The sequence below is a fragment of the Mastigoproctus giganteus genome, chromosome 12, assembly GCF_048544385.1.
Source record: "Mastigoproctus giganteus isolate SK-2022 chromosome 12, ASM4854438v1, whole genome shotgun sequence".
NCBI classification, from domain to species: domain Eukaryota; kingdom Metazoa; phylum Arthropoda; class Arachnida; order Uropygi; family Thelyphonidae; genus Mastigoproctus; species Mastigoproctus giganteus.
In genome coordinates this window covers 45445956-45455641 of record NC_143586.1, presented here as the reverse complement: position 1 = coordinate 45455641, position 9686 = coordinate 45445956, and the positions used below count along the sequence as shown (strand labels likewise).

General features: G+C 34.0%; 1 protein-coding gene across 4 annotated transcripts in view; it reads left to right on the top strand.

Annotated features, from left to right (window-relative positions):
- The first annotated feature begins 481 nt into the window (after positions 1-481).
- The window catches only part of LOC150077005 (RNA-binding protein 14-like), a 128618-nt gene continuing 119413 nt past the window's right edge, over positions 482-9686 (top strand). For 3 of the 4 annotated variants that reach the window (XM_090386933.1, XM_090386931.1, XM_090386932.1), the window contains exon 1: positions 483-563. The gene's annotated coding sequence lies outside the window, so the exon portion shown is untranslated. Of the gene's footprint in view, positions 564-9686 lie in introns of all 4 variants that reach the window. The other variant, XM_090386930.1, reaches the window with a different exon arrangement.

Sequence of the window (9686 nt, the reverse complement as noted above, 5' to 3'; positions counted from 1 at the left end):
CCTCACGTGTGAATGTAGATGCAAAATACTCATTCGGATTGTTTGGTATATGAGCAGGATCATCAACAGTCGAATCAACGACTGTCGATTATCCTACTGAGATAAATTTTGCTACTGCTGAATTATGTGTAAGTGACAGCGGGGTTGCCATTGGTTGGCTGGGACCGCTGTAATAAATAATAATAATAATAATAATGTATGGATTCTCGATTAAGAGCTAATTAACGGAATTAATGATAATCAGAGCACTTTCTTAGTATCATATCGTAGTATTATTACAGACAAAATATTTTTGACGCCTAAAAATTTTAAGGATAGACCCAATTTTAGCTATATTTTGCGGGCTGTAAATATTTACAGCACACTTATTGGACATCTTAAGGTTAAACTAAATTTCAATCAGACATTATTAATAAATGTTTATAATTTGAAGTACACAATTACAATTTTCATATCTATGTCCGAAAGATGTCGTTGGTGTACCCCTTGTCCTTCATAGCCTCTGTGTAGCTTTATTTGCGCCATTTTTGCTGAGGGTGGTAACGGAGTAGTGTTTTAGTGTGGTAAGTACCGTGGTTTACTCTTTTGTTAATTTTGATTATATATATGACAATTAAGGGATTTTTGTTTCAGTTTGCCACAAAGTTTGTTTAGTGTATATCTGATGTATTTATAATTTGTAACTGCTGTATATAACATATTTATTTGCGATTCTTTAAATCAATACTCCCAGTTTCTTTGTTCTCGTTCCCAGGCGTATGCACTCTCAATGGTGTCGCCAAATTACTTTTTCAACCACGCAGAAAGTGATTTTTAATTTTGAAGCTTTTATTTAACTTATTCCGATGCTTTTGCTTTGAAAAGTTTTAATTGTTTTAGGTTTTAATTGATAAATTTTTGCAACTTATATACGTTATTTGTAATTTCTTAATTATTTTCGAAGTATTGGCTGAAATTCATTTTCGGTTGAAGTATTTCCCGTTCCGATTTTTTTTTTTTCATCCTTTTGTTTCTTTTCGCCCTCCTTGGTACTTAATGTTTGCGTTTTGAGTTGCATTGTAGCTATTACCTATTTTCATATAGGGTATGCATCTTTAGTTCTTCGGCCATTTGCAATTCCTTTCTTCATGTCCGACAGGTTGTGCGCGTGCGTTAAAATGTTAATTGTGCTGCTTGGTCAAAATTTTACATTTCAGTTGAATAACGTGTGTTTAGGGATAATCATAAACCAAAACAACTTCTATATTTGACTCCTTGACTGCATATTTAGATGTTCCGTGAAAACATGGAATGACTGTCATTTGTCATAGCCCTAATGGCCGCGCATTAGCTAGAGCAAGTTTCTCTGCCACATAACGAATTTTTGACGACGAGAAATCCTTGCGCGGTCATACGCAGTTTAAATAAAATGGTGCGATGAGAATTTTCCGACTCTGTTAATGAATCAAGGTGTATTTTAAGTAAAATTTGATTCTAAGATGGTGTCATTATCATTTGATTGTTTTCTTTCTTTTGTTAGAAGACCAAAGACTTATTCTGGTAGTGTTATATTACGGGAGGGTGGGCATTTTCATGTATAGACCGGGAAATTTTATAAAATGCGTTTAAAAATTTATGTAAATAAATTTAAAAATAAATTACAATTTCACTTGCTGTGTAGGTGAGCCCTAATCCTGTGTATCATTAACTTTTCATGTTGGAATTGTTAAGGAACAACTCAAATTTTGATAATTTTTCTGTTCCCTTTTCCTAAATGAAAATGTAACTATGTGAACTGATGATTATAAACACTTAATAAAATTTTTTTGATGTATTGCTGCAAAAGAGGCACTCTTGTATGATTAATACTTGCATTAATTTTAATGATAACTGGCTATGCTGTGGGTACTATTACAATCCTGCATGCTGAAAATCATAGTATAGTTCTGTTTGGAGTAAAAGTTTTTTTTTTTTTTTTTTATAGATAATTTGTTCATTCCCTTGTTTGCCAGGTATAGAGCAAATTCTTTCATAACAGCACATTGGAATTTGAAAGTTTTTGAAAGTTGCACATCAGTTAATTACCATGAGTAGGGCCATAACCAAGTTATGGATGAGCTGGTAGTTTTTGATTATAATTATGTACCTTTACACTAATAATGCAATGAGGTATGAAATCAGCTGTATTGTAATAATAGGCACAATATGGTCACTTCAGTACATTTTTCTTTTTTTTTTTTTTAGAGAACAGGTGAAAAGGAGCAAAAATGGTCACTGTGGAAATCTTATTGGATAATAAGATTTTTCAATCTTTCAATTGTGTTATGAATCTGGGTTTTGGTCACAAAACCCAGATTCAAAACACATTTGAAAGAAACCAAAACTGCTATGTCCCTGTTTCAATAATTTGTTTTGCTGGCAACATGCAAGGAATATAAAAGTTCCATCATAGCACAATATTAACTGTCTTGTATGCACATGGTTATATACAAGTGACTGCCATTATAAAAATGGAACTAACGAACCAGCATTAGGAAAATAAAATGCAATTCAAGAAAATTGTATTGTGTTATTGACCATATTGATCAGAATAAAAAAAACTATTAAATAGTAAAATTGAGTATACTAATACCAATGAAGCAAGCTAATGTAAGAAAGATTTTTAGTGTAATTCATAAAATAGATTCAAAGTCAAGGTAAATATTTTCCAAATTTTTCTTATCACACCGAAAAAACTTAAACACTTATTCTCTGTACCAATTTTGATCACAGTCGTAAAACAATCCACAGAATCTGATTAAAAAAAATAGTACTATAAATTATTTGTTATAACATGTGTTGTAACATGTGATAAGACAAAATTGGCAGAAAGAAATTCTTGGTAAGATTGGATTTCTTTGGAAGAAATGTCAAAACAAGTGTCTTTTGCCACACTTGGTTACTTTGACCAGAGTGCATTTGTAAAATTGCAAAAAAGAAAAATTCCATTCAATTTTTTGATGCCACCTTTTAATCTTTTCTGAATGCAACAGTAAATTCCATATCTATATTAAAAACATTTTAAATTTGAGATTTAGACCTGCAGTGAGCAAAATTCAAATTGAAAACCTTACATGCATTCAAATGTATGTAATTGGATGCCAACCGGTGACTGGGAGCACCGCTGCATTAAAGTGTATGCATCATTAATGGTTTGATTCTTCAATCTCATGAAGTCAGGGAGTGTTACTGATTGGAGGATAGTGCATATCAATAAAACTTGTATGCTGCTAATAATTGACATGCCAATGAACATGTATATAATTAGAACATGCATTCTAATATATTCATATATATGAAGTTAATTCCCAAGTTTTTGGGAATTCTTAAAATTCAAGAAACCTGCAACAGGTTTCTTGAATTTTAAGTGCAGAAATCAAAACAGCCATTGGGAGTTTGAACTGTGGATGGAGGAGTAAGGAGCACAAATTGCTAAAATATTTTCTGGGGTCTCATTAACCACTGCACAACAGGCTTGGTAAATGGAAAGAAATAGTGTCATATGTAGAAATTAAATGAATAATTATTTTTAATGTGAAATGTCTGTTTCATAAGACTTGGGATTAGTGTAATAACTATCTTCTACTTCCCAAAATTAGAAATAGTTATTTTATTTCTTCCTTTAAATTCAGGTATGGTCCAGGCTTTTGCAGTGCCAACAAAAAATTAAAACAAAGTTTCACTTTTCCCATAGGTATTCACCTGAGGTTTGAATTGTCTTAACTTATATCAGTAATTACATCAGTGAATCTACATGTTGAACCTGTACTTAGCTAAACTGCATTTTTCATTTCATTTTTTCAAAATGAAACTTGTTGATATGCACTAATATGCAGTTCTTTTTCTTTAAAAAAAAAAACAGTACAGCTTATACTTTAGATTTGGGAGCATATTTGTACATATTCCAAAAATGCATTGAGGCCAAAAAATGTATTGAGAAAATGCTGTTCTTTATTTTTTGAATGGTGCAGATTAACCTGGTAATGGTTGTGCTACACCTGATAGAATATTTGCAAAAATTGATACAAGGTTTTTAAGTGTACTAAATTTTTGGTATATTTATTAAAGTGAAATGCTATGGTTTTTTTTTGTTCACAACTTAGTTGAGAACATCATATGCAATAAGTGAAACTTGTTTGGTCATGTTAAACCAATAGGTTTACTCCCTCCACCAACCACCCAAGAAATAATTTTTGCATGTATGCACTAATCTTGTTTGTATATAAGGCTGTGTATGTAATGTTGAATTTGCTAAAAATGGGAATGGTACCCAATTTGTTGCAAAATATGGCACCGGATGGTATGTTTCTTTTTCTCATTTGAAGATATTGAAATGAGCTATAGAATCTTCTATTAAATTAGAGATTAGGGTAAGTGTGAAAATGTAGGTTGAGGCATTTTACAGGATGACAGTCCGCAAGAAGGTAATAAAGGAAATCTATCTTCTATATATAAAAGAATATTTTGGAAAATAGTTCCTTTTCACATGCACACTTTTTGCTTTCCATAATGAGGCTAACTGCTATTGCACATTACTGCAACAAAATGATTGACAGGTCTGTCTCACTCTTAAATTAAGCTGCATATACCATATTGATGATTCATTACCTGATAGCATTTAGTAGTGTTATGTCACAATGTTGACAGTTTGGATGTTAATTGTGGGGTTTAATTTTAAATTCTACGTGTCTCAAGGCAGCAATTCAATTTTTTTCAAGTTTCTTTAGCTATTGAATGGCAGTTGTGTTGTGGAAAAGAAAGATCATATCAGAAAGGCTGAAAAGAAAAGATATTGAAGAGTATGAAGCAGCACTTGATCTGGATATCAAGGAAAACAGTGATATAATAAGTTAGACTTCACAATTAAGAAAGGAAAGATAAAAAAAATGAATCACAAATTGATGATAGCTCTACTGAAACTCCAATTTTTGATTCAAAAAAGAAAAATGCAAAAGTGATAAAGGGGTAAAAGACAAATGATCAAATAAAATTCCTGAAAATATTTGCAGTTCAGGAAATTTAATACATGATGCTTTTAGAAGTATCGAAACTCCTATTTGTTGCTGCAACAAATAATACTGTTTGCTGAATGAAAGAATTTAATCCAAAATTTAGATTCCAGGAGAATTGAAAATAGTTTTGTTCATCAGACCAAATTATGCCAGATAGTTGTAATGCTGAAGAATAAAATTCCTGAAACACTTCTCTGGAGCCTTCAGGTTTACATCTGAATAAAGGACTTATAAATGCAATTGTTATGGTTTTAAGAAACTTAGATATAAAAAAAAAAAACGGAATTTGCAATGGTACAAGACTACATGTAGTGGAAATAAGGAAGAAATATTTGGTTTGTGAACACATCACAGGTGACAGATCTGGATCGAAAGCATTCCATGGTTTCATATGTATTCAAAGAAGGGGAATATAATTTCATTTTTCCACAAACAGTTTACTGTGAAATTGGCTATTAGTATTACAATAACAAAACATTATCCAAGTTTGGTGTTGACTTATTGGTTATCCAGTTTTCTTTGTGATCGCTCACTGAGGGTGATGGTAGATGGGCTCTGTCTTCTAACTTCTCCACTAATGCCGGTGTCCCCCAAGGTTCAGTCCTTTCACCCACTCTTTTCCTCTTGTATATTAATGACCTTCAATTGACTGGAAATCTTATCTATAGTTTTGCCCATGATAGCACATTGCATTTCCATTTTGAGAAACCTTGCCTGGCTCAATCAGCTTCAACTTCTCAAATCTGCTACCAATTCCTTAAATGCCAATCTCCAGGTAATTCTCCAGTGGGGCAAAGACAACTTAGTTGATTTCAATCCTTCTAAAACTGTCTTGTTTTATATCTTGCAAAAAGGATTCTTCTGCTTCTATGCTTATCTTTGGTGACACTCCGATTTCTAGGCAAAATGATCTCTTTCAGGGATTACCCTGACTTCAGGGTAATCCCCGAAAGGCACAAGCACATTACAAATATTTCTTCCTCTGCATCCAAAAAACTTGGTTTTCTGTTTTGCTCTTGGCGTTACTTTTCTTCCAAACAGCTGTTCACTCTGTACAAATCACAAATCTGCCCTACCATGGAATATTATTCCCACAACTGGGGTGGTGCCTCCTAAACCTCTCACACTTCCATTCAGAAGAGGACAGTTAGGTTAATTAATGATTCATCTTTAACAGTCTTTCCACTCGCTGTCTCATAGAGTACTGTTTCTGCTCAATGCCTCTTCTGCAGATATTTCCAGGGGCACTGTTCTTCTGAATTGGCTTCATAATTCGTGCTCTTTCAAAACAGTCTGAACATGTGCTGCCACAAGCCAACATCCATTTACTGTCCAACTTCAAACTCACAGAACCAACTTTTCATCTTCCTCGTTTATTCATTCAACTGTTGTTTTTTGGAACAATCTTCCTTCATACATATTTCCTAAAAATTAGTCTACAGAAGTTAAAGTCCAATGTCAACAAATATCTTTCTTCTTCTCCACCTCCAATCCAAGCATGGTACTAAGTACAATAGGTTCTAATACCTCTTGTTTGGGGTTTACATAAAAAAAAAAAAAACACGGACAGTTGTACTTTGCATTAAGAAGAGTGAAGGCAGCTAAAAATCTCTTAATGGAAAATAATCAAAAAACAAAATTGTCCAAGAAATGTTTATAATCAAATAAGATTGTTATTAATTTGCTTTTAGATAAAATAATATAATTTTTGTACATCTTTTGATTATTAGAAGGGGTGTAGGGGTTCCCCCACTAAAAATGTAATTCTGGTTTGTGTGAAAAGTCAGAGGGGAGTGAAGTCACCAGACTTTTTCAAAAAAGCAAGATTGAAAGCTTTGAGGGTGAGAGAATAAACCAGTTCAAGAAACATAAGGTGTGGCTATTAGCACTGCCAGTGAAGGCATAGAAGTTGGCCTCAAACCTTTCCCTAATTGTCTGCCAAGTTGTGTTCCAGCATGCCTATTTGCTTTGTAGTGAGACAAGTTTTCATTACTTTGTGTTTTATTGTTTTCTGGAAAAATGACAGACAAAAGAACAATGAATCAACCTGGAATTTAACAAAACTAGAGAAAACATCAACAGAAAGTTAAGTTTATGGGAAAGATATGTCAAGAGCTGGTGTATAGGAATGACAGATTCTTAGAAGGAAGAGAATGTGGAAGATTGAATGGTCAGCAGTCTGGTATGCTTGAAGACTGATACAACTGTGGACTGGGGTAAGGATAATGATTTGGAAGTAATTGTTGTTTAAGCATTAGAATGATTGTATCAGAACTCAGTATAGACAGACTGTATCAGAACTCATTATGGACAAAGAAACAGACAACTTTAACCAAACAAACATTTAATCATGAGAAGTGAGTGCCAAGATGGTGCCAGAATGGAGATCAGAGAGTGAAACTTCTACAAGTTTGAAGATATTTTGAAAAAAAATTGGATCTGGACTTTCTGAATACTGTACTGTAATTACTTGTGATGAAAGTTGACTGTCTCAGTATGGTCCAGTAACTAGGACACTCAATGCATGAGAACATAAAACAGTCCCCTGATTTAAAAAAAGCAAAAGCAATGTTAAAAATGAAAACCGATTTTGTTTTCTTCAATGTTAAAGGAATTATGGCAAATATGCCCCATGAAATCAGACTGTCACTGAAACATACTACATGCTGTTCTGACAAGGCTGCATGAAAAGATTCAAAGGAAGAATTGAATTAGCATTAGTGGGATATGATACAAAAAAAAGCAGCTTATATAGCATCAGCCAAAAAAAATTTTTTTACCTATCCATTCTCTCCAATAGTCACAAATTCCTCAAGTTTCTTTAAGCTATTAGCTTCCATAAAAGATGGAAGTTTGTTTTAGCAATCAAAACCACTCGCTGGCTAAATGCAAACTTCCACACATCTAGTCTGCAACTGTACTTAAATTTATGCTCCCTCATATGTAGTCTGAGCAAAGAAGAATTCCATTGGCATTGAGCTTGTTCCAAGCCTTTCAAAGCCTTAACACCTCAATCAGATCATTTCAGATGCCTAGTCTCCATACGATGCAATTTGTAGAACAGAAGCCTTAGTGGGAGCAACCTTTTCTCCACCTTTCCAATCTTGTTGCCCCTCTGTATTTGTTCTAGCAGCTCTGCATCCTTCCTAAAATGAGGCCTTTAGACTTGTATGTAGTACTCATTTACATTTAGATGTGGCCTAACAATGGGATAAACATGCCTTTATTCTTGCTAGCAAAATTGCTGTATATCATTGACAAAACCCAATCAGCTGTTATGGTAGCCTCTTTGCAGCTACCTGTAGGTCTTTCACTTCCCACAACCCTCAGTATTACATAGGTGGTACATTACTCTAGGGCAGGGGTCATGGATTAGCAGACTAGTTTGCATCTGGACAGGGAATTTTTTTTGCAGACTGAGAGGTAAATGAATCTTGATCATTAATTTAAATTTAAGAATCTTTAATTTTAGAGAATTTTAATTTTAAGGTTTTAGTGAATATTTTTGAATTTCCCTTGGTAATTACATTTAAAATAGTTTCTGTAGAATGAAGAAAATTTCCATATAATGAACGCATTGAGAGAGTTAACTGGGTACACGTTTGTACTGATTGATTTAGGCAATCAGAAATGTGTGGTCTCAATTCTAATCTCAACAATGTCCATTTCCACTTAATCTTCCAAACCCAATGTACTTTTTCTGAGAGAATCTCAGTTATCAGTTGATTCAACTACTGCTCATCTCAGTTGCCCAAAATATTTGCTGTATGATTCCTTTTGCCTCAAATGTGGTACTTGTGCATATGTCCATTCCGATATCCCCTGTCAGATTTGGTAATTTGGAATCTTTTTGATTTTCTCTGCCTTAAAATCTACCTCAGTCTGTCAAATTCATATCTCTATCATTCTCCCAACTCCACTAATCACTTGGAGCTCTTAGACTTCCTCTCTGCAACTTGACTTTCTCCGGTCCAACTTTCCTAACAGTGAGGTAATTTTCCTTGGTGATTTTAATGTTCACAGCTCCAGGTGGCTTCTGTTTTCTAGTCACACCCACCTAGCTGGTTGGGATGCTGAGGCTTTTGCAATTACTGCTTTTGCACAGATTCTTAATTTAACTACAAGAATACTGGACAATCCTAACCTACAGCCAGCACACTTGATCTTTTTCTCACAAACAACCCTCTTAAGTATATGGTCGAAGTGAGTGGTCCTTTAGGCACCTCAGATCACAACTTGGTGATTGTCTCTTCTCTAATGGAGCCTTTATCTCATGGCTATTCCCAACCTTGTGTTTGGCATTATAAGAGGTCATCCCTTTTTACAAGAATGCAAAATGGGATGACCTGCAACATTTATTTTCCTTGGTTGGATTACTGTTTCAAAACTTCTGATGTCAGCATTTGTCCAGATCATGTCAGTGAAATTATTCTCGTAGGAATGAAATCCTTTATCCCACAAACATCTTGTCCTTCATCTAAACCTTGTTTTCCCAGTAAATGTGCTAAGGCTGTTCAAGAGTAAGAATGATGCATATTGTAATTGGCTTGTTTCATTTTCTGCCTATACCAATGCTTGCAACAATTATAAAGCAGTTATTAATCAGTGCAAACTAGATTTTGAACAGGCTAAGAGTGGAAAACTTGCTTCTTGCCC